Source organism: Colias eurytheme, chromosome 15 (assembly GCF_061535395.1).
Source record: "Colias eurytheme isolate Ceu_HAF_F1 chromosome 15, ilColEury1 Martin Lab GWU primary, whole genome shotgun sequence".
NCBI classification, from domain to species: Eukaryota; Metazoa; Arthropoda; class Insecta; order Lepidoptera; family Pieridae; genus Colias; species Colias eurytheme.
The window spans coordinates 3,117,162-3,142,691 of NC_142994.1; the positions used below are offsets into that span (position 1 = coordinate 3,117,162).

Below are 25,530 nucleotides of genomic sequence, written 5' to 3' on the forward strand. Positions count from 1 at the left end.
TTGTTTTTAACCTCCAACTTTGCAAGAAAAAAGGTAAATCAGCGTTCTGTTAAGACCATCTAAGTAGCTTAACTATTTGCAAAGGCTCTTTCACGAATAAACTTCCGAGCGAATTTCTTTCAGGCTTTATTTACTTTTAAAAGGGTCTTTCAAGGATGCATAGGTCTTCAACTTTATTGTGTACCTTTGTAAATCTGTTTATATGCAAACTTGGGATTTGTTTACCGAACCTGAGGACCTCGTTGCTTAGCAACGTCTTTAGCACCTCGTTTAATTTTTTTAGGAAGGTTAAATCGTGTTTCCACGCAAAGTAAATAGGTGTGATGAAGATCCTGAACCATATTTACATACTAATTGTTTAAAAACAAAAAAAATATGTGATTTTGTTAAATCTATGTTATAAAATGAATATATTTTCGGCCTGTGTACGTTTTGGTCTTTTTGATATTTGAATTTCAGAGCAACGATTTTCAAGTTTCAAGATTGATAAAAGTACCTACTTAATACTTTTCCAGAGAGGGAAATTAGTGTAAAGTTTAATACATGAATATTTTAAATTTTATAAAATTTGGTGTAGCCTTTAAAAACTTACCTACTAGAATATATTGATGGGGCTTCAATTTGCTAGTCTATAGTTTAAATTCTTTCTGGCTTTGTGCAAACAATCATTATTATTCTTATTTACTCAATATTATAATATCAATATATATTCAATAAATCACCTGAGTAAATGTTCAAACATCAATATTGTTACAGATAGTCAATTGGAACAAATACAACGATTATTATTTTGTTGAGAGATAAATCTGAAATGGTATTTGGATATATTTTTAGGTAGATATTATCAAAGGTTTTCTAAAACTTCTCGTACTAAATAGTGAAATTGTAGAAACTCTATGCATATGAAATACAATAATAACACGAAAACCAAACAAAACAAAGACATAGGATTCTCTATTTAATTAAACGTTTCATGAATATGATATAGGTACCTACATAATTATTTTTGCTCCTACGTAAATGTTTTGATAGGTTCTCCAAAAGACCTTATACACCTATAACTCAAAATTAGCATAGAACATGTAAATAATAAATTTGTTAATCAGAAAGAATTTTAATATTCCTTACTTTTTATTAGAATAAATGAGTTAAACACTGAAATCGGAAAAAGGACGTAATTTCATTGCTACAAAGGTACCAAAAAGTGAGCTCGTTAATCATTTCTGTAAAAACAGATTCTTTTTGTGAGGTTAACGTACAGGCGAGACTAAAATATTCACTGCATAGGATTATTGCATGTAACCTGCAACGTCTGAGAGACGATTGTATCGCATTAATATTTAATTTTTATGATGTTTCGGCGTACATTTTACGTGGTAATTGAAAAATGTAATGCAATATCTACTTCTATATTTATAAAAATGAAACCCGTTTTCCTTGGTCAGGGCATCACGCGTGAACGGGTTGACCGATTTCGATAATTCTTATTTTATTATGTTCCTTGAAGTACGAGGATGGTTCTTATGTAGAGAAAACGTAAATATGTACCACGGGGGAAGCCGGGGCGGACCGCTAGTATATTATAGATGCGAAATGTTTGTATATTTGTCGGTCCATCTGTCTGTCTTTCTGAATCTTCTTAATACCAGCAACCGAACCGATTCGGATGATATTTGGTACAAAGGTAATTTAAGAACTGAGAAATGACATAGGATAGTTTATATCTAGAAATTTCTTCGATAGTTTTACTTTGTTTGCAACAGCGAAGCGGCGGGTACATATATACATTCACACTAAATTAAATATACCATGACTCCAGCAAATTAATAAAGTTGTTTTCAATAAATATGACAAAAAAAATATTTTGTCTGATGTTTAATAAAATTTCAATAGCCGTCCCTGTTGACAATATGATTCCTGTTTCTATTTGTTAATAAAAAATATTTCCCGTGAGCCAGCTGTATTTCCTTAATTAACTTTTCATTTTTATGAAATTTTCGGTAATAGGTATTATGTATGTTTGATTATAAGATTATGCTTCTAAATTATTTGTGCAAAATTTTGTTTGATAATTAATTAATATCAATTATATGATGCAGAAATTTCGTCTTTATAGAGACAACACTCAACAGGAGAATACAATGAAATTATTATCATAACTTTAACATTTCATTAGAAACAAATTAAATGTGATAAAAGAGCCTCTCGCAAAGAATGTAAAGCACTAAAGTTACATTTTAAGCAAGATGTAGAAATGTTTGTTAAAGCAGATACATAGTTTAAAACCCGGGCTCTTAAGAAACTAACCTTATTATAAAACTAAATGTAGTAGTGGTTGTTCCGAACATTCGTTATACAAGGTATTGTATAAAGATGAACGTGTTCTAACAAACCTATAACGCTAGGAAATATAAATGCATACCTTATTAAAGCTCAAACTCAAACATTTATTCGTTAGACTTGTTTCGAAGCTTTACCAATTAGGATCTACAGAACTGTAGCAAAGTAGTAAAGTTGTAAAAATACAGTATATATGTACCTATAGTAGAAGAAGTACAATTTCTGTGTTAATAAAACAAAAATAGACTTATGATGTATACCTAAATCATAGATACTTACACTTAGAAATTAAGTGTTTCGATAAATTTAGGACTAAACAATAGATCTTGTGTTACATAAACGTACCTTTTCAAACAGTAATAAAATCTACGTCGTTAATCTGTTAATAAAAAACAAATATTAAATATTTTTGTGAAGATTCTTGCTTCATTATTATTTTTCTACATTTCAACATTTAAATGGTCGTTTTAGGAAGTCTATGTATTCTCTGCTGAAAACACTGTAACCAATTCGATTTTTCTCATTCCCCACGCGTGTACTAAATAGTTGTGTAGCAAATATTCGAGGCCCAAAACAACAGATATTCGAGTGCTGTTTAAACGCGGCAGCCTCGCGGAACAACGCTCTATCAAAGGGGAAATCCTGCACATTTGTAGGGAAAACCTTCCGCAGTCTGTTCGCGTACGCTTTGTAGATTACGTACGTTAATAATTTATGCGCCTTTGTTGTTTTTGAATTCTTTGTTAATTATGTTTTTATGGCTTTGTGTATTGGAAGCGGGTAATGAACCGCTTTTCAGCGGACGGATTTTTGCGGTTGATCCTAGCGTCACATGTTTATTAAATAACAGTTGATAACGGGTTATGAAAATAAATTATATCATAATATAAAAAGGAATATAATTACTTTTAAATTACTTTTATACATGGAATAATACATATAATATTATAATTTAGTTCTTAGGAAACAAATATATTAAGTTTCTAAATTACTCTTGATATTCTATACCTATTCTATATTCTTGATATTCTTTTTAAATAAATTGGTGTTTGTCAACAAAAATATGCAGATAGAAATTCGATCTCAGATTGATTTCTGTTCGAGTTTCGAGCGGAACAATTGTTTTTGTAGGCTAAATGTTGAAGGGGCAATGAATTTTGTTTTTCGAGCTTTGTGAATGGAGTGTTTTAATTTTCTTTTCAGTCGAATCGAAGCTATCAGCTTTCACGATCTCTCTACAAATGTTTGTTTATGTTTGGAACAATTTTTTCTATATAGTTAATTTAGGATACTTAATTCAAATTCTGGGGCATATAAATACTTCTTTGTTTATTAGAAATATAAAAAAAAACGTTTCTTGACTGCAGAGTTTAAAATATACAATCAAATTTTAAGTAAATTTATATTTAAGTACACACTTTCATTTATGTTTGACAAAACTTTTTATTTTTCAATTAAACCAAAAGGAAACGATGACGAGCGAATAAATGAAACTCTTTATTATCTTTACTGAGTTTAATTTAAATTATCAGTACTCGCTATCGCCTTTTAAATGTTCATTTATTTTCGAATAAATTTAGATTTAGATTGTATTTTTTGCTTTGTATTTACTGTTAATGTACTTATATTATAAATAACTGTAACATAAGAATAGCACACTATTATGTGATAAACTTTAAATAACCTTTTCAGTTAAGTTACTAAAATATAATATGTATGTAGAGAAAAATGATTAACTTTGTGAGGATAGAAGGTTTTATATTATGTCCCTTTATTGGCTGATAATGATGACATAATACGGACAATTTGATATTATGGATATAAAAGTATACAGACTATTTATTACCTACTACCTATAACGAAAGAGTAACGAGGGTTAACAGGAAAAATAACAAAAAAATATAGAAGTGTATCATGTAAGTATTGAATATATTATTACAGTTAAGATCAGCATATAAGTGTTGCGTCCACAATATATTCTGCAAAACCTTTTAAGAGTTTGCAAATAAAAAAGTTTATATGATAATAAAACTCGGAGAAAATCAAAGAAAGTACACTTATATGTATGATGGCGGTGGATAATACTGGACCGGCCACCGAAAGCGACTATTTACAAACAAACTCGCATCGAAAGTTCACAAACTACTTGCCTTATACGATTATACAACTTTCGTCTTAAATGACTTCAATAATGCCTAGTTTTTTTTTTTTTTTTTTTTTTTACTCTAGATAGGGAAGCGCTTGACCACAATCTCGCCTGATGGAAAGCTAGATGCGGTCTAAGATGGTACGCGCTTCCCTAGTAGGTACCGGTTCACTCTTCGCTTGAAGACCCCCATATTGTACTCGTCGGGGAACACAGATTCAGGAAGCGCGTTCCAGTCCCTCGCGGTTCGGAAAATTTATTGAAAAATTTATTGAAAGTTTATTGAAAAACTTGCTGGGTCAGTGCGTTCACTTTTACTGGGCATAAAACGGATAAATTTTTAGATGTTTTGCCTCCGAAGGCAATTTCTACGTAAATAAGCAGTTATTTTTGCTGGAAGTTTTATTGTTTAAGTTCGTCGATCTATGATAACCAAATAATTAACATGCAAGCCAAGCATACAATTGTACCGCAGTGAACCCATATATGGATTAGCGAGACGCAATTCGGCTTTTGCGTCCGATACAGAGGCTATTTATTATAGTATTGGCATTCAACATGTGGTTTACGATCGACGGCGTCGGCTTTAAGGCCTCATTTGTTTGGGTAATGCACGTGTCAATGGCACGTTAAACGTTTAGTTGGGAAACGAATGTATGAACGTTTTCTCGACGTTTTATATCGGTTTTCCTCTGTTCGTTAGGCTTCTGATTGATAGAGAGGCTATAATTGATTAATCGCCAATTGAAATGTTTTAATCAAGGCGTCTTTGTATTTGCGAAATAGGAAAAAATAAGTAGGAATATTATAGAAATTTTGACTACAATGCACGATAAAGTCACAGTTATATGTAAAACTAATGAAATCCATCTAAATTAACGACTACATAAATAGTTTAAAGAGGATATAATATTACAAGGAAATAGATATAAATCTATTTCGTATAATAAACTATGTGTCGATTTCTAAGAATTAAAATTATTATGAATCAGTCAAGGCACAGCTCGAGGTCATCTAATAGATGACTAAGGGACTGTTCTATGAGATTAATAATATAATTAATACCAAGAAAATAACATTATCAAACCTAAAATTGATAAATTCTCAGGACAAATTAATAAACTCTGATTTTCAGTATTAGCATTAATTCCGAAATTATAATATTACAGAATAAATTTATTTCTAAGTTACCCCTTTTAAACAACTTTCAAAAATAATATTTTTAACCTTTCCGATCCCTCGAGTACTCGTTCTGAGTACTGAATACCAGTCAGGCATCTCCCTCTTACTTCAAATTTCCACAAAGGTTGGACTTTAATTAGTTTCCTTTGTAAAATAAGGGACGATTTAAATTAGATTCCTTCCCAACTTCGGACATATTTACTATCGCTAAGAACGAAGGTATTCGTTTTCGGCGGAAACTTTTAAAGGCAAAATATGTTTATTTGAATAAAGATATTAATTATTCTAATGTTCTTGAGTTATGGCTTGAGGTTTTAGCACTTAACACGCTTCGGTTCGATTTCAAATTCCTAATGCTCTGACTTTGGGATAAAATCGTAAAAGGCTTTCCGTAAAACGAATTCATCACATTAAAAGCTTGAGCTTTTAAAAGAGTTTTCATGTTCGGACAAAATCGGGTAATGTTAAATGGATGTGATTTTAAATTATCTTTTCATATCACACTATTATTGGTTCATGTTTTCGCTTCGTAGAACAAGCTTTGTTTTTTCATCATTTACGACTCTGAAAAATAAATTTCTATAAAACGGGAGCGGGAATCAGGCAAAGAATATTAAATATTGCTATGTACTGATTTAAGTTTTTTGAATTTCCAGTTTGAATGCATTTGCATAAGGTATTTGTTTGTGGTTCTTTTTATGGAAATTTAATACCAAAGTTCGGTCGGTGGTGTACTGAGAAGAAAAATAAATCTATACTTTTCAACCGACTTCAAAGAAAAAAGGAGGAGGTTTTCAATTCGGCCGGTATATTTTTTTCTATATTCTTTATTATATAAAGCTACACTACCACTGACTCACTGACATCGGTTTTCTCGGAAACTACGCGAAAAGTTGTGGGGACTTCGACGTGTTTAATAATGGTTGATTTTATTCATTTATTCATAACATATACATTAAATCAATTCGAAACTAAATTCTAGTTCTAAATCAATACAGTTAGAGGAAATAAATTTTAAACTAGCAACAAGCAACTTATATATTTAACTGTAAATGTAATAATACTTCAGTAATTTTCAAATTATAACATTGAAGTTGATGTTCTACAATCTAGACTGTATTGAAACTTTCTAAATTTTCAAAGCTAACTAACGAAATTAACAAATTATGAAATCCAATAAACTGTACAAATTGCTCAGTCCAACAAGAACTATTTTCTGTGAATTCAATGAACTGAAACAATCCCTAATAAGTTGAGAACTGAACTGAATGCACAAATTCTTGAAGCAAATTTATTAAAATTCCTGTCCGAATGCATAATATTGATTTCCATTTTTAATATTAATGATAAAAGTTCTTTTTGCGCTGGAGTTATTCGAAAAGTTACGATACTTTAAAAGAACAATAAGACAAGAAAATTGATGATAAGAAATTTCACAGAAGTTTGGCGAGTTTGCCGCAAGCCTAATATCTCTACTACGATCTTTCCCTTAATAATGTATTATGATAATCAGTCCCATGAAATGAAAGATGTAGTAAAATTACACTCATTGTAACGTTAGTAAATTCTATAAAGAATGAGTATCTGTTATTTTGTATTACATTATTTCAATAAATCTGTTTAAAACCACAGAATATCCTAATAACAAATGTAATCAAATGTTACATAACGATTAAATAGTATTGGATTTTGAACACTAATTTCCACTTACGCTATCACTGATTCGAATGTAATGGATATCTATTAAAACGGATAATTTCAACTACTAGTATATTATATCTAATTGAGAGCGCTCTCCTACTCAGATAAAGGTCTATTACGTTTTGTGTAATTCACCAAGCCAAAATTCCTGAAGCAAACTTATGGAGATGAGAATGCGTTTAACATTATATTATTTTTCTTTATCTATATATGAAAATGTACTTTATGTAACATAAATAGGCACTGATTGCTAAAATAAGCTATTGTATTGTGTAAACAAAATTAATTTTCTTATTCCATGACAAATTGGTAGCCCGGAGCTAGCTGGCAATTTTATTTAGGGGATAATTTGGTTTGACGCGCCTTTAGCCTTAAACCTGTCAGTAGAAATATTCATGATTAAATACAATTTTGTTTTACGAAACAAATGCGAGATGGGAGCGTAATGTGCTATGTTACAAAATTAATCTGAGATAAGCGGGTCCACATAAAGAAATCGCGCGAAGAAATTGTTTGCGTGCCGTGACTCGGCGATGAAAACGCGTGTGCTGTGAAGGCACGTCCACACAGAATGAACCATAGGTAGACTAATCCCTACTAATATTATAAATGCGAAAGTAACTCTGTCTGTCTGTCTGTTACTCAATCACGCCTAAACTACTGAACCAATTTGCATGAAATTTGGTATGGAGATATTTTGATACCCGAGAAAGGACATAGGATAGGTTTTATCCCGGAAATCCTACGGGAACGGGTTTTTCTTTGAAAACGCGGGCGAAGCCGCGGGCGGAAAGCTAGTATAATATAATACTTGGACTGAACTGCTTCACGCGGAAAATGCTTCGCGAGGCTTTTCTCTCTGTGTGGACAAGCTTATAGGCTGAGCCGCGAGTAAATTTGCAATTAGGGTTAGGTTAAACACAAATATTTGTGGAATCTCCGGTTAGACAATTTATTTAAATTAATTTCCGCGGTAGATGATACTTAAAGCACGTGTAATTTAAATTGTGTGTGAGTACAGTATGAGACGCGCTATAACTTCGAAAATTATCATTTGAATTTCGGTAGGGTATTCATAGCATCGCCTGTTACTAAGGTACATCCATCGTCGTAATAGTACAAATACCTGATAACGGAAAATGGCTCATAATTGTATATTTATACGAGCTATCTATTAAATATTTTTTTCCTGTAAATGCCCTATTTGCTCAGAAGATAGCGCGAATCTTTGACTCTTCACTAAATACATACATACATACATACTGGACACAAAAATTGGTTCAAATGTGTATTAAAAATCTACATCCTATAATTGGAGGAATGAAAATGTCAAGCATAAGATCTAGAATTTAAATCCAATCAGTTTATACTTTAGGTACTGAGAAATCCCGAGTTATGATATTATCCAGTATCCAGTATTTCTGTCTCGGCAATTTTTCCATATTTAAACGAAAGCTTTTAGTTCGAACATCAGTATCGTATTTTTTTTATTTATCTCTTTAATTTTAGTATCTTCGGGTGGAAAAACGGATGCATCTCCTACCAAATAAAGAATAAGGACTTAAAAATGTTACCTATTATTTTAAAGACAAGATATTTTTGTTTTTTTTTTAGGAAAATTTTCACTGGAACCGTTATTCTAGTTTACAAATTGGTGCTATAAAATATGTTAGTGAACTTAGCAGATCATTTTTAGCAGATCAAAAAAAAATGTGAGTTCTTATCGCGTGCAGTTGAGTTCTACAGTTCCTGATACTTTTTAGAAATAGTTCTTGCGTTTTTACCTTAAAAAACGACATTTGAAAAAATGATCTGCCAACTTCCCGTAACAGATCATTTTTAGCAGATCAAAAAAAAATGTGAGTTCTTATCGCGTGCAGTTGAGTTCTACAGTTCCTGATACTTTTTAGAAATAGTTCTGGCGTTTTTACCTTAACAAACGACATTTGAAAAAACCCGACCTGGACCCGGCTTAACGTGATGCTAAGACGTAATGCTACGACGTGATGCTACGACGCGATGCTACGACGTGATGCTACGGCGTGATGCTACGCTGTGATGCTACGGCATGATGCTACGGCGTGATGCTACGGCGTAATGCTACGGCATGATGCTACGGCATGATGCTACGGCATGATGCTACGGCATGATGCTACGGCATGATGCTACGGCATGATGCTACGGCGTGTTGCTACGGCGTAATGCTATGGCATGATGCTACGGCATGATGCTACGGCATGATGCTACGGCATGATGCTACGGCATGAAGCTACGGCATGATGCTACGGCATGCTGCTACGGCATGGTGCTACGGCGTGATGAAATATGACATAAATAAATTTTCTAGTGTTTCATTTTACGCGAGTATTTCTAAAAAGTATCAGGAACTGTAGAACTCAACTGCACGCGATAAGAACTCACATTTTTTTTTTGATCTGCTAAAAATGATCTGCTACGGGAAGTTGGCAGATCATTTTTTCAAATGTCGTTTTTTAAGGTAAAAACGCCAGAACTATTTCTAAAAAGTATCAGGAACTGTAGAACTCAACTGCACGCGATAAGAACTCACATTTTTTTTTGATCTGCTAAAAATGATCTGCTAAGTTCACTAACATCTATAAAATAGTAGGACTCTGAAAATAAACAACGTTCGATGTTTTTATTACTGTATAATCGCAATACTAATAAATTATTAGTATATTACTAATTTATCACATTCTGAATAATAAAATAATACCTAATTACAACATAGGAAAAATTAAACTAAACTATGATATCTTAAATTTCATAGTGTAACATGATACCAAATTCGCGTAGAAACCAAAATATCTCTTTATAATGTCTAGAACAATATTACTTCTTAATACTAATCAAATATATATTTCAGACAACGTTTATACTATAATTTAACTGCATTCACGAAGATCTTCGCAACTTAATAAGATTTAGTTTCACGCAAGTGCAAGCAATTAGCACTGGTGCAGTTGACCGCTCCTCACCGTTCGCTGCGGGCGCACAGATGTCTGTTATATGCCCTTATTGTAATCAATTAATTAAGTCTGTATTTTTTCTTTATTTTCTGCTGTGTTTGGTACCTTGTACAATTCGTTTATTACACTTACAATACAAAATTTACGACCCCTAATATACAGACAATGTTTAATGGTTTTATTAGGTTTTATTCAATTAGTTGCCATGTCAAATATCTGAAAATCACCTATGATTGTAATTAAATAAAAGTTAGTATGTATTATCTATACATATAATAAAATCGTAGGAAAGTCAAAACTGTACATTGAATATTTTTTTAAAAGAATACATAATCCATGATCTATAATCGATATAGAAGCCAAAAATATAGTTTTTAGAATTTTTGTCTGTTTGTCTGTTTGTCTGTTTGTCTGTTTGTCTGTATGTTTGACCGAGCTAATCTCGAAAAGTACTGCATAGATTTACTTCAAATTTTGCATGAATATTCCTAAGAGGTCGGGTGAGGATAGTTTAAACATATTATCATGATATCATCTTCGGGGGAGGAGCTGTGAGCCTTTATTTTTCTTACATATTCCGTGTACTACGACAGCGTACAATCTAAAGACTCATGTTTGAATGTTGGTTTCGAGTAAGCCATGCTATTATCTAGCTTTACAAAATAAAAACTATGTCATTTACGTAATTTGGACAGAGAAACAGTTAAATGAATCTTAGCAGTATAAAGACAAATTTGAAACAGCGCCATCTATGAAGTGTTAGAAAAATCAAACACACGTTAACTATTGGAAATTAATAATCAAATGACGCATATATAAATGTTGTTTGACAATATCTAGATTGACACTATTAATTATGCCATTTAAGTAACTTGGGAAGAGAAACGTAGTTTAAAGAATGTAAGTTGTATAATGTTAATTTTGTAACAGCGCCATCTATGAGATTTCGTAAAAATCAAATCAATTTAGATGTTAACACTACTGAATACACAGTTGGAAATTAATAATTTAAATATGTATAATGTTATCTATTTAACTCTTTAGCCCATATCTTCCCTTCCCTATAAGGTATATTTCGTGTAAATAATAAATATACTACATTTTTTTAAAGTGAGGGTAGATGTTTATTATTTTAAGTAAAACTAGACACCATTATCTACAGTTAATCTAATATTGATTGCGTTCATTAGTTACAATTTTAAAAATCTTCGTATTTTATAAATTTACTAGCTTACCGCCCGCGGGTTCGTCCGCTTTGTCTAAAACCTAATAAATTATATACTAAAACCTTCCTCTTGAATCAGTCTATCTATTAAAAAAACCGCATCAAAATCCGTTGCGAAGTTTTAAAGATTTAAGCATACAAAGGGACATTGGGACAGAGAAAGCGACTTTTTTATACTATGTAGTGATATTTATAAAGCAATTGAATGCCATAAAACCAAAAATATCAAATGCAATCTTCGTGATTTGTAAATTTTCACCATCATGCGTTCCCACAAGAAGTAAGTTGTTACTTAAAGGTATTTATTTTTTATAATGATAGCAATTCATGTTTTTTGTTGGTAGGTATTATATTACACTTTTAGAATGAAATAATAAAATGATGAATTCTTTTATTATTTTGAGGTGCATTGGGAACAGTAGTTTTTGATAAAATTTTATTTGTAAGTAGCTTTTTTTATAGATTTACAGTTAACTTTTGATTTTGTTATTTACTGATTCAATGCTCATAAAATTATATCGCCTTTGGAAGACGATTTCTGCTGATATTTTTACAACACCACTTGAAAATTGATGATTTGATGGTAAAGATAGTAAGCAGCGAGGATTAAGTGGAAATTAGTAATCATCCGCTTCGTCAATTTTTGACTGAAGTTAATGTCCAACGTCCAATGGTTCAATCATTGGAAGTATCTCGGGAAATTTTGGAGGATATTTTTCAGGAAGGAGAGGAGGGGCAGCCAACCACATATCAAACGACTACGTTTTAGTACCGAAAAAAATGTTAATCCAAATGAAACGTAAATTTTGCACTCACAACTGTACAAGTAATGTTTTTATTTTGACTTTGCGGTTATCTGATTATAATATTTATCGTTATGGCTATCGAGGTACCGACTGTACTGGGATCAGAGTACATGATACAGTTCATCATCCAGGATTGCTAAGAGCATTTTAACACTAAAAGATGTTTTCTTTGAATCGTAGTTGCTTCGTTTATTTATTTTTAATCATTTTACATAATATGTTTTATATTTTATAAATATTATAATATCATTTTCATTATTTAAGTAGATAAAATAAATTATGTAACGGTTTTATAAGAAAACACAGTATATTTATTAGGCGACGGTGATTTCTTCCAGGCAAAAGATATTCATCAGCTCAATAAAATTGAATAGTATGTTGTTAGTTATTCTTTAGATTCACAATTGTAATGAGCATTTCCGCAAGCAAGTTGTATAGTAGTTTAGATATATCATAGTTTTGACATATTAAAGTTCCAACAAAACCCTCAAATTTTTGAGCAGGGTTGAGCAAGATAATTTGAAAAATGTGCCGTGTTAAGTATTATAGAAAAGGTTAGTTCGTTGGTAATTATTATTTCTTCTTCATTTACATGTTGTTAGTAAAAATAAACTTTGACTAACAGTCAAAGTATATTTTAACTAATACTACTTAATATCTATTATACCTACTTATGTTCAGTATTTATCTGTATTATTCATCATCATCAGCCCATATACGTTCCCACTGCTGGGACACGGGCCTCCTATGAGGGTACAGGCCATAATCCACCACGCTGGCCAAGTGCGTGTTGGCGGATGACACATGTCATCGAACTTTTTAATTCTTCGACATGTCGATTTCCTCACGACGTTTTCCTTCACCGTCCGAGCAGTGGGGAAGTTACAACATGCGCAGATAAATTGAAAAATCAATTTATTTCCTGCGCGCTCGCCTGGTCTCGAACCCCGGACTTATCGATTCGAAGTCCGAGGTCTCACCACTGAGCCACCACTGCTTATCTGTATTATTATTGCTTGGTAATTAATATATTTTCATGTCGTATACCTAATTATAAACATAAGTTTGATGTGTGATTAGCTGGATTTATTTTTACACACTCACAGACTTATATTTTATGTTAAAAGAGTGTTAATAGTGTAAATCATGATATTTTTTCACAATTAATAATAATCCTTTTTTCTAATGGTGTTGGCATTAAATTAAACCGCGCTGTCGTTTCGTTCACAAAAAGTGATGTTATGAGGAGCATATTCGGTCCTCATATCATAAAAAATCTGTGCGAAAACAATAAACACGTGTGAGGCCCTCACGGCAGATCGGGGCGGTCTGACGCGAAGTGGGGAAAGCGTTGTCACTGTATCGCTCTTGCCACGCTGTTCAACAGACTTATTCGATAGTTCAGTTTTGTGTTAAGACCGCTGTGACAACCAACCCGTGAGACAACCAAACCCGGTCTCCCCTACTATCCCGTGAGACCGAAACCTTCACTGAGAGGGTTTGACGTCTCACAGCTGATCGCAAACGGCATATTGTACTATCCCGTGAGACCGAAACCCTCACTGAGAGGGAATTACGTCTCACTACTGATCACGACAGTCATATTTTATCTCGAGAATCTGAAACTTTACTCAATATGAAGACCGTTTGACAAATGATAGGGTGCATCATAATATTATTCGATCTCTTGAAGATGAACATGAGTATAAGCAATGACTAGAGTAAGGACGCGAATATTACAATTATATGAGACAAGAACGATTAATAAGTTTGTTTAATGAAAGATTAAGAATTGAAACTATTCGGTCTCTGGAAACGGACGAATAGCGAGAGGCCCGTCTTACTGCAGACAGATTTCGTCATAGTCTTAATGACTTGAGGTAAACAATCTACGAATTCGGTGGTGTGGTCTGACAAATATAGATTTGCTTATAACCTCACAATTGATTACAGATCATCTTCTGTAAAGGCGTAGTATGTTCTTTTTGTAATGCTTTAAAGTGTAGTAAGGAGCCGGCTTTCATTTGAAGATACACCGGAACCTTTGAAATCACTACTTTTAGAGGAACATACTGTGCAATGTAAACTGTTATTAGACAATATTCGCTCTTATAGTAGCGCGTTTCAAATGATCCTTTGGTGCTCAATAATTATCAGAAGGTCCGTTCATGCTTTTTTTTAAGATACAAGGTCAAGTTTACCATTTGATAGGATCCCTTTTGCCTGTAGGCCAACCTAAGTTTGTTTAAATAGGTATATTTTGTATTCGACTACAACGAATAGTGGAATACAAGAAATCAATATTTCTCAAATTTAAAACTGAACTCATTTCACAATTTTAGAACAGGTTAATTCGTATGTATGCAGTTTTAAATCGACATTAGAAGCTTTTCCTCAAGATGGTGATATCGGCACTCAGGAACTCCCTGGACGTGTTATAACGCCCAGGCCACAGTATTACAAATTTTTCCTAAAATAGAGCAACGAATGTATTTTCGCATAGCAACGGAGGGGAACTCGCGGGGGGTCAAGTGACGCGTCACGCGGGCCACTTACCACAAACATGCTTAGTTTGTGGTACCGAGCGCGAAAGAAAGTCATCGTGTTTTTAGTAAAGTTACTATGTTAACTAACGTAATTTAATACTTAAGTACATATTCTATAATGGTGTGCTCAAACTGTTAATCTACATTTAATTTAGATTATTATATTTTGATACTAAGTAATTTATTTATTTATTTATTCTTCACTGTATAGGAAATACAAGATTAAGACGACACAAAATAAAAGATACAATCGGCATACAGTGGGCGGCCTTATGGCTATAAGCCATTTCTTCCAGGCAACCATCAGTAATGTAGAATTTAAATCACATTCATTCATGTTTTCTTCAGATTTTAAGATTTTCTTATCAGAGTGTTCAATTTTAATGCAAGTAGTTAAATTTTATAAGAGACAATAATTAAGAACATTCAAAAATAAAGTGTCACGTATTTTTTTTAAACGACGAATGACGAAAAACGACCTAATCGCGGACGAAGTCGCGGGCAACAGCTAGTAATATATAAAATGCTTATGAGCGATGTGAAGTTGAAATTCTTCTGAGTAATATATTATGTGTTATGTAGAGCTCAAAAGCAAACTCAACATTCTATTGGATATATTATAGACATCTCTATCTGCAAGTAAAAACTAGTTTAAAAAGACTTTCATATCATATTCATAATTTACTTACACAGACTACAGTTAGACCGGAGTTGTGCGAGTAAATAGATGAAATTTTCCAACGAAATTTACATTAGCGCAAAGCAATAGCATTTGCAGGTGAATGCTGTTCAAATGGTACGTACTTTGGCAACAAACTTTTCCATATTCCGAGCAGTTTGGAAACGGTTACCCGCTAATGTATGCTTTTACCTTAACTGCGTTTGTCATACAACTTTTGAGATCTTACAGACGCTGTCGGATTGGAAGTATAGCGAATCTCTTCGTCTGAATCAAGTTAGAGTTTTATAATTTTAATTTGCTGTGTAAGTAAATATTTGTAGTGTAAATTTAGAACTTGGTGTCGTGTGTATATTGTATAACTATCCCATATAAACCAAAAATATTATAACAAATAACAATCAAACGTACGTATATGCGATGTTTAAATTATTAACTAGCGTGTTTTTAACCGATTTCAAAATAACAATTTAATGGGTAACGATAAAAGGGTGTAAAAAAAGTAAGAAATAATATATAAATTACATTTCCTGTGTGTTTTTATTAGTGATGTTTTATGCCATTCCTGTAAAATGAAGTATTTACATTAATTCAACTAATAACAAACCCTGATGCCGTGTTGTTGAAACTGTAAACAGCCTACAAAGAGCGAAACACTCCACTAATTAGAAAGCGGTACACTTAAACATGATATTTCAAGCAACATGTGCTTCTGGTCATTTTAATTAAATTGGGTCTCATTTGAGCGGAACCTCGTTACACCCTCAATTAATGTTCGACTTCCGTTAATGACGGCCGGAAGTGCTTTAGCCTATACGTATGTTGTATATTAATCAGAAGGACCTCGTAAATGGTTAGGGTTTATGAGAGATGAAATAATTGCACTGAATAGATAGTTGGGAATCAAGTTTTTTTTTAATATATCATAATAATGAATAGGATATTGTATGTTTGATAAAGTAAAAATGAATTAAAAATGTTTTATTACTAATTAGCAATTTTAGTAAATGTATACAATATGTCTATAATATAATTTATAATATAGGATTTAGAAAAAAATTCTGTGTACCCTATGAAATGAATGATTACCTACCCTTAGCAGGTTTCTCAAAAGAATATTTAAAACTAAAAGGCAATGAAATTAAAAGTCATTTAGCGTTTGTTTTTCATACAAACTGTTGATAAATGTTTCCCATTATAAAGATATACATCTGGGTCAGTTAGTTTAGTGTAAGAACTCTCAAGTTGCAGTCTCAATTAGTTTTTGGAGGGTGGTTTGGTAATAATTCACTGTCGGTAGTTCTAACAGTTTTTAATAAACCAGTCAGACTCCACACTCGTTGTTTCATTGACGTTCCATTGGCGACGAGTCGGAACTACGCGTGACGTGAGTAAAGTGTTGTGAACATGCCTATAGGGAAATTGGAGCCGTTTGATGTTAACTCCAAACAATGGCCAGCGTATATTCGCCGTGTGAGACAATTCTTATTGTTGAACGAAATCAGAAATGAATTGCAAGTGCCATTACTAATTACTGTTGTGGGAGAGACAACATATGCACTAATGTGCGATTTATGTTCGCCGGAGCATCCCGAATCAAAGTCGTTTGAAGAGCTCGTTGACCTCGTGAGACAACACCTAGAACCACAGCGTTCTGAGATAGCCGAGCGCCATGTTTTTCGCTTACGTCGACAACTCGTCGGCGAGCCGCTCACAGAATATTTACATAATTTAAAACATTTGGCGACTACGTGCAATTTCGGCAGCAATTTAGAAGAGAATTTACGTGACCAGTTCGTTTCTGGATTGGCGAGTGAGGCGATGCGATCGCGAATTTTTGCCGAAAAAGACATAAATTATAAACAGGCCGTGGAGCTGGCTCTGGCCTTGGAGGCGGCGGAACGACACGCAGAGGTGAGCGCAGCCCCGAGCGCAGCAGGCGTGGGCGGCGGCAGCGGGTCGGCGGCGGGCGAAGGCCTGCACCAGGCGAGCGTACGGCGCTCGCAGCTTCGCGGGGCCGCGCGCCCGCCCGCGCAGCACGGCGGCGGTGGGAGCGGCGCGGGCGGCGGGGCCGGCGGCACCGGCCGCTGCTGGCGGTGTGGGAGGCCGCACCGGCCGGATAAGTGCCGGTTTGCTAATTATAATTGTGATGAGTGTGGTGTGCGTGGCCATTTAAAAAATATGTGTAAATCAGTGAGTGGCAAAGGGCGGGCGAACGCCCGACATAATTACGTGAGTGACGATGAGCGAGACGAGGAATTTTTCAACATCCAAGTGGACGGTACAGGTGACCAACCTTATTTAGTTATGGTTAAAGTGGATGGACGTCCAATCGAGTTCGAAGTCGATACCGGCAGCCGAATTTCGACCATAAGCGAAGATTTTTTTAGGCGTAATTTTTGTAATAAAACTGTATTACCTAATAATATAAACATACGCAGTTATGTCGGTTCGACGATAAACTCGCTTGGATTTATTAATGTAAATGTAACCCTCGGTAAGGTCTCCGTGTATAATTGTAAACTTTATGTAATTAAGAACGGGGGACGTCCTTTGTTAGGCAGAGAGTGGGTACGCGCTCTTGGAGTTAAAAATATAGCCATAGATTTACAGGAAATTAATGTGGATGTAAAGAGCGATCCATTTGTGAGTCAATTAATGTGTGAATTTCCGGAGGTGTTTACGGATAAGTTAGGAACTTGTAAAAAAACAATAACGTTATATGTAAAGGATGAGAAGCCCGTATACGTGCGCGCGCGACCCGTGCCGTTAGCACTGCGCGCTCGCGTTGAGAGCGAGCTGGCGCGGTTAGAGCGAGAGGGAATTATTTACCGTGTTGAGTCATCCGATTATGGGACGCCGATAGTACCCGTGGTTAAAGAATGCGGCGATATAAGAATTTGCGGTGATTATAAAATTACTATAAATCCGATTCTTAAGCGTGATCCATATCCACTTCCTCGGATCGAGGAGTTGTTCGCTTCACTGAGTGGGGGAGAAGAGTATTCAAAAATTGATTTAAAACATAGTTATCAACAATGCTTGTTATCGAATGATTCACAGCGTTATACGGCTATAACTACGCACGTCGGTACATTTGTATATCGTCGCACGCCATTCGGTTTGTCGTGTATCCCGGAGAAGTTTCAAAAGATCATGGAGGAAACCCTTCGGGGTGTTCCAAATACCGTTGTATTCTTGGACGACGTCTGTGTTACCGGGGTGGATAGGAAAAGTCATTTAAGAAATTTACGTACAGTATTAGAACGGTTACGGGCTATGGGTTTTACTGTTAAATTTGAAAAATGCAGTTTTTTACAAAAAAGTGTAAAATATTTAGGTTTTATCATCGATAAAACAGGATTACGTCCCGATCCAAATAAACTAGCCGCTATTACAGAGGCCCCGAGGCCCCAGAATATTACACAATTAAAAAGTTTTTTAGGAATGTTAAATTATTATGGGAAATTCATTGCAAATTTAAGCATTATGTTACAACCCTTGCATGCACTTTTAAAAAAAGACATCGATTGGACATGGGATTCGAGATGTGAGGAGGCTTTTATTGCAGCTAAAAATGCTCTCACCTGTGATAAAGTATTAGCGCATTATGAAGACGGTCGGGAACTCATGTTGTCAGTGGACAGCAGTGCGTATGGGGTGGGCGCGGTCCTGGCGCATCGCTACTCAGACGGGAGTGAGCGCCCTATCAGCTGTGTTTCACGGTCGCTCAATTCGGCGGAGCGGAATTATAGTCAGTTAGACAAGGAGGCGCTCGCGATTTATTTTGGGGTAATTAAACACCATCAATACTTGTATGGGAGATCGTTCATATTGCGTACCGATCATCAACCCTTATCACATATTTTCGGTAAAAAGGGTGGAATACCACAAACAGCTGCAAGCCGCTTACAAAGGTGGGCCGTGCGTTTATCAGCCTATGACTTCAAGGTAGAATTTGTGAGATCTTGTGAGAACGGTCCCGCGGATGCGTTGTCTCGTCTGCCCCTTCCGTGTGAGCGGAGCCCCACGGAAGCGTTAAGTTATGTAGATTTAGTTAAAGATTCATTGCCTGTAAGTTTTAAAGATATTGCGGCGAAGACATATAAAGATAAATTATTATGTAAAATCAAAGGATATGTTTTGTTTGGATGGCCGGCTCGCGCCAGCTGTGAGGAGGAGCAGGCTTATTTCGCACGTAAGGACGAAATCATACACGAATTGGGGTGTCTGATCTTTAAATACAGGCTTGTTGTTCCACCTCCGCTACGCGCGAGGGTCCTGGAGGAAATTCACCAAGGGCATTTAGGAGTGAACAAAATGAAAAGTCTGGCTCGTAATTACGTTTATTGGCCTGCTTTGGATGCAGATATAGAGAATTTGTGTCGATCTTGTGAGGCATGTCGAGTGGTTCGGGACGCTCCGCCACACGCCACTTTACATCCTTGGGAGTTTCCCCTAGGGCCCTGGCAAAGGGTTCATGCGGATTTTGCTGAATGTGGGGGTGTAAAATATTTTATATTAGTTGACGCTTTCTCGAAATGGATTGAGGTAATTGCAATGAAACGAACAGACACTGAATCCACGGTGTCAGTGTTGAGGTCTATCTTTGCTAGATTCGGATTACCGTCACAGCTAGTTACTGATAATGGCCCCCCGTTCTCGTCTATAGATTTTAAAACTTACTGTAATAAAAATTGTATACAACATGTAACGTCAGCACCGTACAGACCACAAGGTAATGGGGCCGCGGAGAATGCGGTTAAGACGGTAAAGAAGGTAATTAAAAGGGCTATTTATGAAGGCGAAAATATTTCTAAAGCACTGTCGAAGTTTTTATTTCAATATCGTAACGTGGAGCACGCCACGACTAAAGTTTCGCCGGCCGTAGCGCTTTTAGGCCACCGTCTGCGCGGTCGCTTAGACGCGTTACGTCCGGACGTCGCTGCAGAGGTGCGCACGGCACAGCAGCGGCAGATGGCTAACAAGGGAGGTCAGGATAGGAATTTCGAGAACGGGGATCCCGTACTTGTACGTAGTTATTCCAGTAAGTCGCCTAAATGGGTCGAGGGTAATGTGACGCAAAAGACCGGCCCGGTTTCTTATAAGGTGAAGGTTGATGACGGGGTCGAATGGCGTAGGCATCAAGATCAAATTATTTCACTGGATAGCGGGAACCGTAAAAGTCGATTCTCTTTATCCCGGCCGAATTTGAATAAATCGACTGATTGTGCCCCCGCAAGCTATGGTGCTGACGGGACATGTGCTGATGTGGCGGAGGAGGAGGAGGCGGACCAGGACGCGACCGATAAGGATACAGGTAAATCGACCGCAAATTCAGTCACGCGCTCCCCCACCCCTCCTCCTGACGGTGCATCCGCTCGAGCTGTACGAGCTTACGAGCGTTCTCGTAAGTTGTTTAGTAACGAGTAAAAAAAAAATTAAAATGTTAAGTTTGTTAAGTTCTTGTTATTTAAAGTTGTATTTTGTATGCAAATATGTATGTATTTTAAAGAGGGGAAAAATGGAGGGTGGTTTGGTAATAATTCACTGTCGGTAGTTCTAACAGTTTTTAATAAACCAGTCAGACTCCACACTCGTTGTTTCATTGACGTTCCAGTTTTAAGAGATCTTGCTGAAGGAAACACCTGATAGTTGGTTTTACAGTTGAAAAACTATGTTGCGAGCTTTTGAAGAACTTTCCTGGAAATAATCTTTGTTATAAACGAAAATCATTCTTTGTAGAGAATTTCCCAGTGACTCGACTATGTTGGAGAGAGGGAATAGTTTTCATTGTAAGATTTCGTGTTACTGGATACCTTAAAAATTATATTCTAATATTTTTTATAGAGACTTATTATCTAAGGTTTTGTCAATATTGGATCAACTCAAAGAACAACCAATTTTGTAAAGGCACTTAATTGATTATTAAAACTACATGTTCCGATACAAAGTTACATAATATTCAGTATTCTATACATTAAATTGTTCAGTTATTAAACGAGAATCAAGAACCGTATAATTTGACATAGTTTTGTGAAAGCAGCGTTTTGTTTGAAGATGAAAGTTGGGGACTGGAAATCCAAATCCTTCCTATAACTTTGGGAGCTGCGTAAGCGGAGATAGAAAGTATCCAGAGCTATTGAATCATAAATGGAATAAAACTTATATAGAAGCTTATGAAGTTATAGTGAATTATACTAATATTAAGTGTGATTAATTTTAATATCTCACTACAAAATACCTTAATGTACCTCAAACGTCGAACGTACGTCGTACTTGATCTATTCGTTCTCCATAAAAGTTTCCAAATGACTGACTACGGTACAAGACTAAGATACGGGAATCAAAGTTTATCCACTCCTGAAAAACTTATGTCAGTTATAATAAAATTTGTCCAAACAGAGAAGATTCTATGATAGAACTTGGATAGAACAAAGTGGTACTAAATCACTCACATTGCAATTTCACAGTATATTACAAAGTAAGCCGAAAGAAATATTAGTTTTCTATAAAACTCGTTTTCAATTCACACTCCAAGTATTTTGGACAGTTCAAGTAAAGTAGTTTTTGATGAAAGTTTTTCGAATTGTTAACGTGACGTTGTTAGAAAATGGATTTTGGCGTATTTTGAATAACCAATTCAGGGTATACAATAATGGATATTAACAATAGTTAACTCGATGTTTCACAGTCCGTTGAATTTTAGCTTTCAGAACCCGTAATACCTATCCCATATTTAATAAAATGACATTGTAAATATTTGGAAATCAAATATGAAACATTATTTGATTTCCACCCTCTGGATTTTATTAATGTTACGCTGAATAAATCTTTTCTTGCTTTTTTCGTAAAATGTTTTCAATTGAATGATGTACTTTTTAATATTCTATTTAGACGGTTCAAATAACCTAAAGGTGTCCAATTTATAACAGACTAGTGGTCCGCCCCGGCTTCGCCCGTGGTACCACATGGTACATGTTTATGTTTTTTTTCATAAGAACCATCCTCGTACTTCAAGGAATGGATTCCACAGCGCACGCGATGACAGAAGTTTTATTAATGAATTTTTTACACCTTTTGTTACATTATTGCATTTTTGGTAAGGATCTCTAATTTTTTTGAAATAGCCTCAGTTGCTCAGTGAAGATGCAGCTTTCTAATGGTGAAAGAATTTTTGAAATTGGTCCAGTAGTTTATGCGTGAAAACCATACATACATACATACATAATTACAAACCTTTCCTCTTAATATAGTATATAGAAGATAGAAGATAGAAGATAGAAGATAGAAGATAGAAGATAGAAGATAGAAGATAGAAGATAGAAGAAGATAGAAGATACAGTTATAAAATATGCCAATACATTTATAAAAATATTTTATACTTACAATAAATTTTATAATGTTTTTTAAATTTGTTCAACCCGTTTTCTATAGAGATATGAACGCCAGAGATTTCATGGCCGACATCCACAAATTTAAGATCCATTTAGCACACGAAAATTCCTTGTTCGTTTATCTAGTGATGCCTATAAACACGGGCTTAACGGTAAACTTTGTCATACACGACATTAACCAATCCCTTCCGAGATATGTATTAGTTGAACCTTTATCCGGGAGATTTGATGAACTCAAGGCAGTGTGAAGAAGCTATGACCTTTTTATAGCCTTCCCCGAATTCAGAGTTTGGCTTATTAAGACTATTTATTGTAACCCTTGATTTATTCTTTGGAAGACGTTCTTATGAGCTTAGCGGGGGCGATGTATCATCGGAATTTTCTAGTTCATGTACATTTTGTATTGTCTTCTTTATATATTCGTATAATGTAGCGTGATATTTAAATATCAAACGATTTTTTAAGAACATCTGCCATTCAAGGTGATTCAAGAGGTGTGGATGATCGATTTCATCAAAGCAACATATAAAGAACAGTTCATACTTTTTTCGAGTACTGTATGTACTATAGGTATATATATCAAACTGATCCTCGAATTATATTTTCCATTAATATTTCCTCGTAATTTCCTATTGAAATGGATTATGGATACGATAAAATATTCCGATGATTCATTAAATTCGCAATATTCAATGAATATTTGACACCACTAATTTTCAGTTGTTGATTATTGCTTGTGAACAGTGTTTATTATAGGAGAGAAAATATAAGATTATACCTTAGTGAAGTCCCATGTCGTCTAGTGGGGTAAGGAGCAGATGCATTATGCATACATCTGTTTCACTGATCGATTTTCTTTAGGAACAAGTAGCCAGACCGAGTCATTTTTTTTTCTTAGTCTACACCATGTATTGAACCCAGGAATTCTTGGTTCTACGGTAACGCGTTAACCACTGTACCAAAGGGGCGGTCGCACATTATATTTACGTAATACTTATTCTTTTTCAATTGTAAACATGTAGACCTTGAAAATACCCTGGACAACGCTTTATCAAACGAATACACAATGTAAAGTAAACATGTCTAATAAAATAACAATTTACGAGCGTCTCCTACACTCTTGAAGAAGTCTCCGTAAACATAGTAAATTTATTAACGAATACTTTTATTACAATAATAACTGAATTGAGCGATAGATCCTTGAGAGGCACTTGGAAAATTGAGACCCGTGTTGATATAATTTAGTGTAAACTTGTTTATGACTTCGACGTATAAATAAGAAAATAAATCAAAAAATATTAAAGCTCGTATACCCAATTTGGTACCATAAAGTAAGAGCTTATTAAAATCTATGCGATTACGCTTAAAAGTCTGTATCTCGTTTTTGTTTATTGAAATTTATAATTTGAACATAATAAAAGTGAAAATGAAAATAATATTAAAAACAGCGAACGCATTCAAAAATAAAATATTCCACGCTGCAATTATTTTAAGTGTTTTTGCAACGCAAAAGTGTTATCTTGAAAATAATGGGCTAGATAGACGGCCTTTAAGTGTTCAAATAACAATGGAAACACAATTTTCTATGTATTTTATACGGAGTTTGGAAATTTTATTTCAATGTCGATATTTTTCTTTGACTGTGTAATTTTGAAAAATAATATTTTTAGCTTTATTAAATGATTTATTATTTTCTCTTATGTCAGTTAAATATGGGTGTTTCTGTAAACTATACAGAATAAAATGTCATAAGTTGGTCCCCATAGAGTGAGCAGCTTCTTGAAGCAATTGCTTCTAAGCTGCTATTATGCGCCTATAACCATGAATATAGAATAAATCACACTCGGATATAACGTACCTATAATAATCCTAATAGTACAGTTGTTTCAAGTTAAGGTTTCAAGCCATTATACCTAAACATTTTTTCAGTATTTTTTTCTAATTATTTGTGTTTTTCCCACAATGTATGTTAAAATCTTGAACTTATAATAAAATTAAAATTTATTCAAGAACTTTTCACCGCAGTATAGGTATTTATCTCCCATTGTTCATGCCTTAGGAACTTTTATCCCGCGAAATATCTCACCTAATTTTCAAAGAAGATTCTCGAAGATTTTTTCTCCGGAAATTAAGGCCGATGTAGATTGCTCAAAGAGGCGAGCTCGAATCACGGAATGTAATGAATGAAGTGAAATACACGCAACTTTCCGGGTGTTGAGTGTTGCCAATTTACGGAATTTCCCAAAATAGAAATGTCTTTAATGTTATGTTTATGTGTATTTTAAATAATCTATAAATATATATGTATAAGTATTTAGATGATGGGTTGAATTTAACGTAGTTAAATGTCAATGTAAACAGTATTCAAGATTGACTTCAACATAAGAAATATTGTGAAAAACACTAAAAGGAGTAAAATTTCGAGCTTTAAGTTAGAAAACTTATAGGTTACTAGAGGTCCGCCCCGGCTTTGCCCGTGGTACATATTTCGCAATAAAAGGTAGCCTATGTCCTTTCT

General features: G+C 34.6%; 2 protein-coding genes across 5 annotated transcripts in view; both read right to left on the reverse strand.

Annotated features, from left to right (window-relative positions):
• LOC149902172 (CD151 antigen-like) overlaps positions 1–25,530 on the reverse strand; it is a 148,866-nt gene that overhangs the window by 79,701 nt on the left and 43,635 nt on the right. Inside the window, exon 2 of one of the 3 annotated variants that reach the window (XM_090110546.1) lies at positions 2,686–2,719. The exons of the other annotated variants lie outside the window; for them this stretch is intronic. The gene's annotated coding sequence lies outside the window, so the exon portion shown is untranslated. The remainder of the gene's footprint in view (positions 1–2,685; positions 2,720–25,530) is intronic. 3 annotated transcript variants of the gene reach the window in all.
• SH3PX1 (sorting nexin 33-like protein SH3PX1) overlaps positions 1–25,530 on the reverse strand; it is a 143,799-nt gene that overhangs the window by 74,668 nt on the left and 43,601 nt on the right. The window contains exon 2 of one of the 2 annotated variants that reach the window (XM_090110544.1): positions 2,686–2,719. The exons of the other annotated variant lie outside the window; for it this stretch is intronic. The gene's annotated coding sequence lies outside the window, so the exon portion shown is untranslated. The remainder of the gene's footprint in view (positions 1–2,685; positions 2,720–25,530) is intronic. 2 annotated transcript variants of the gene reach the window in all.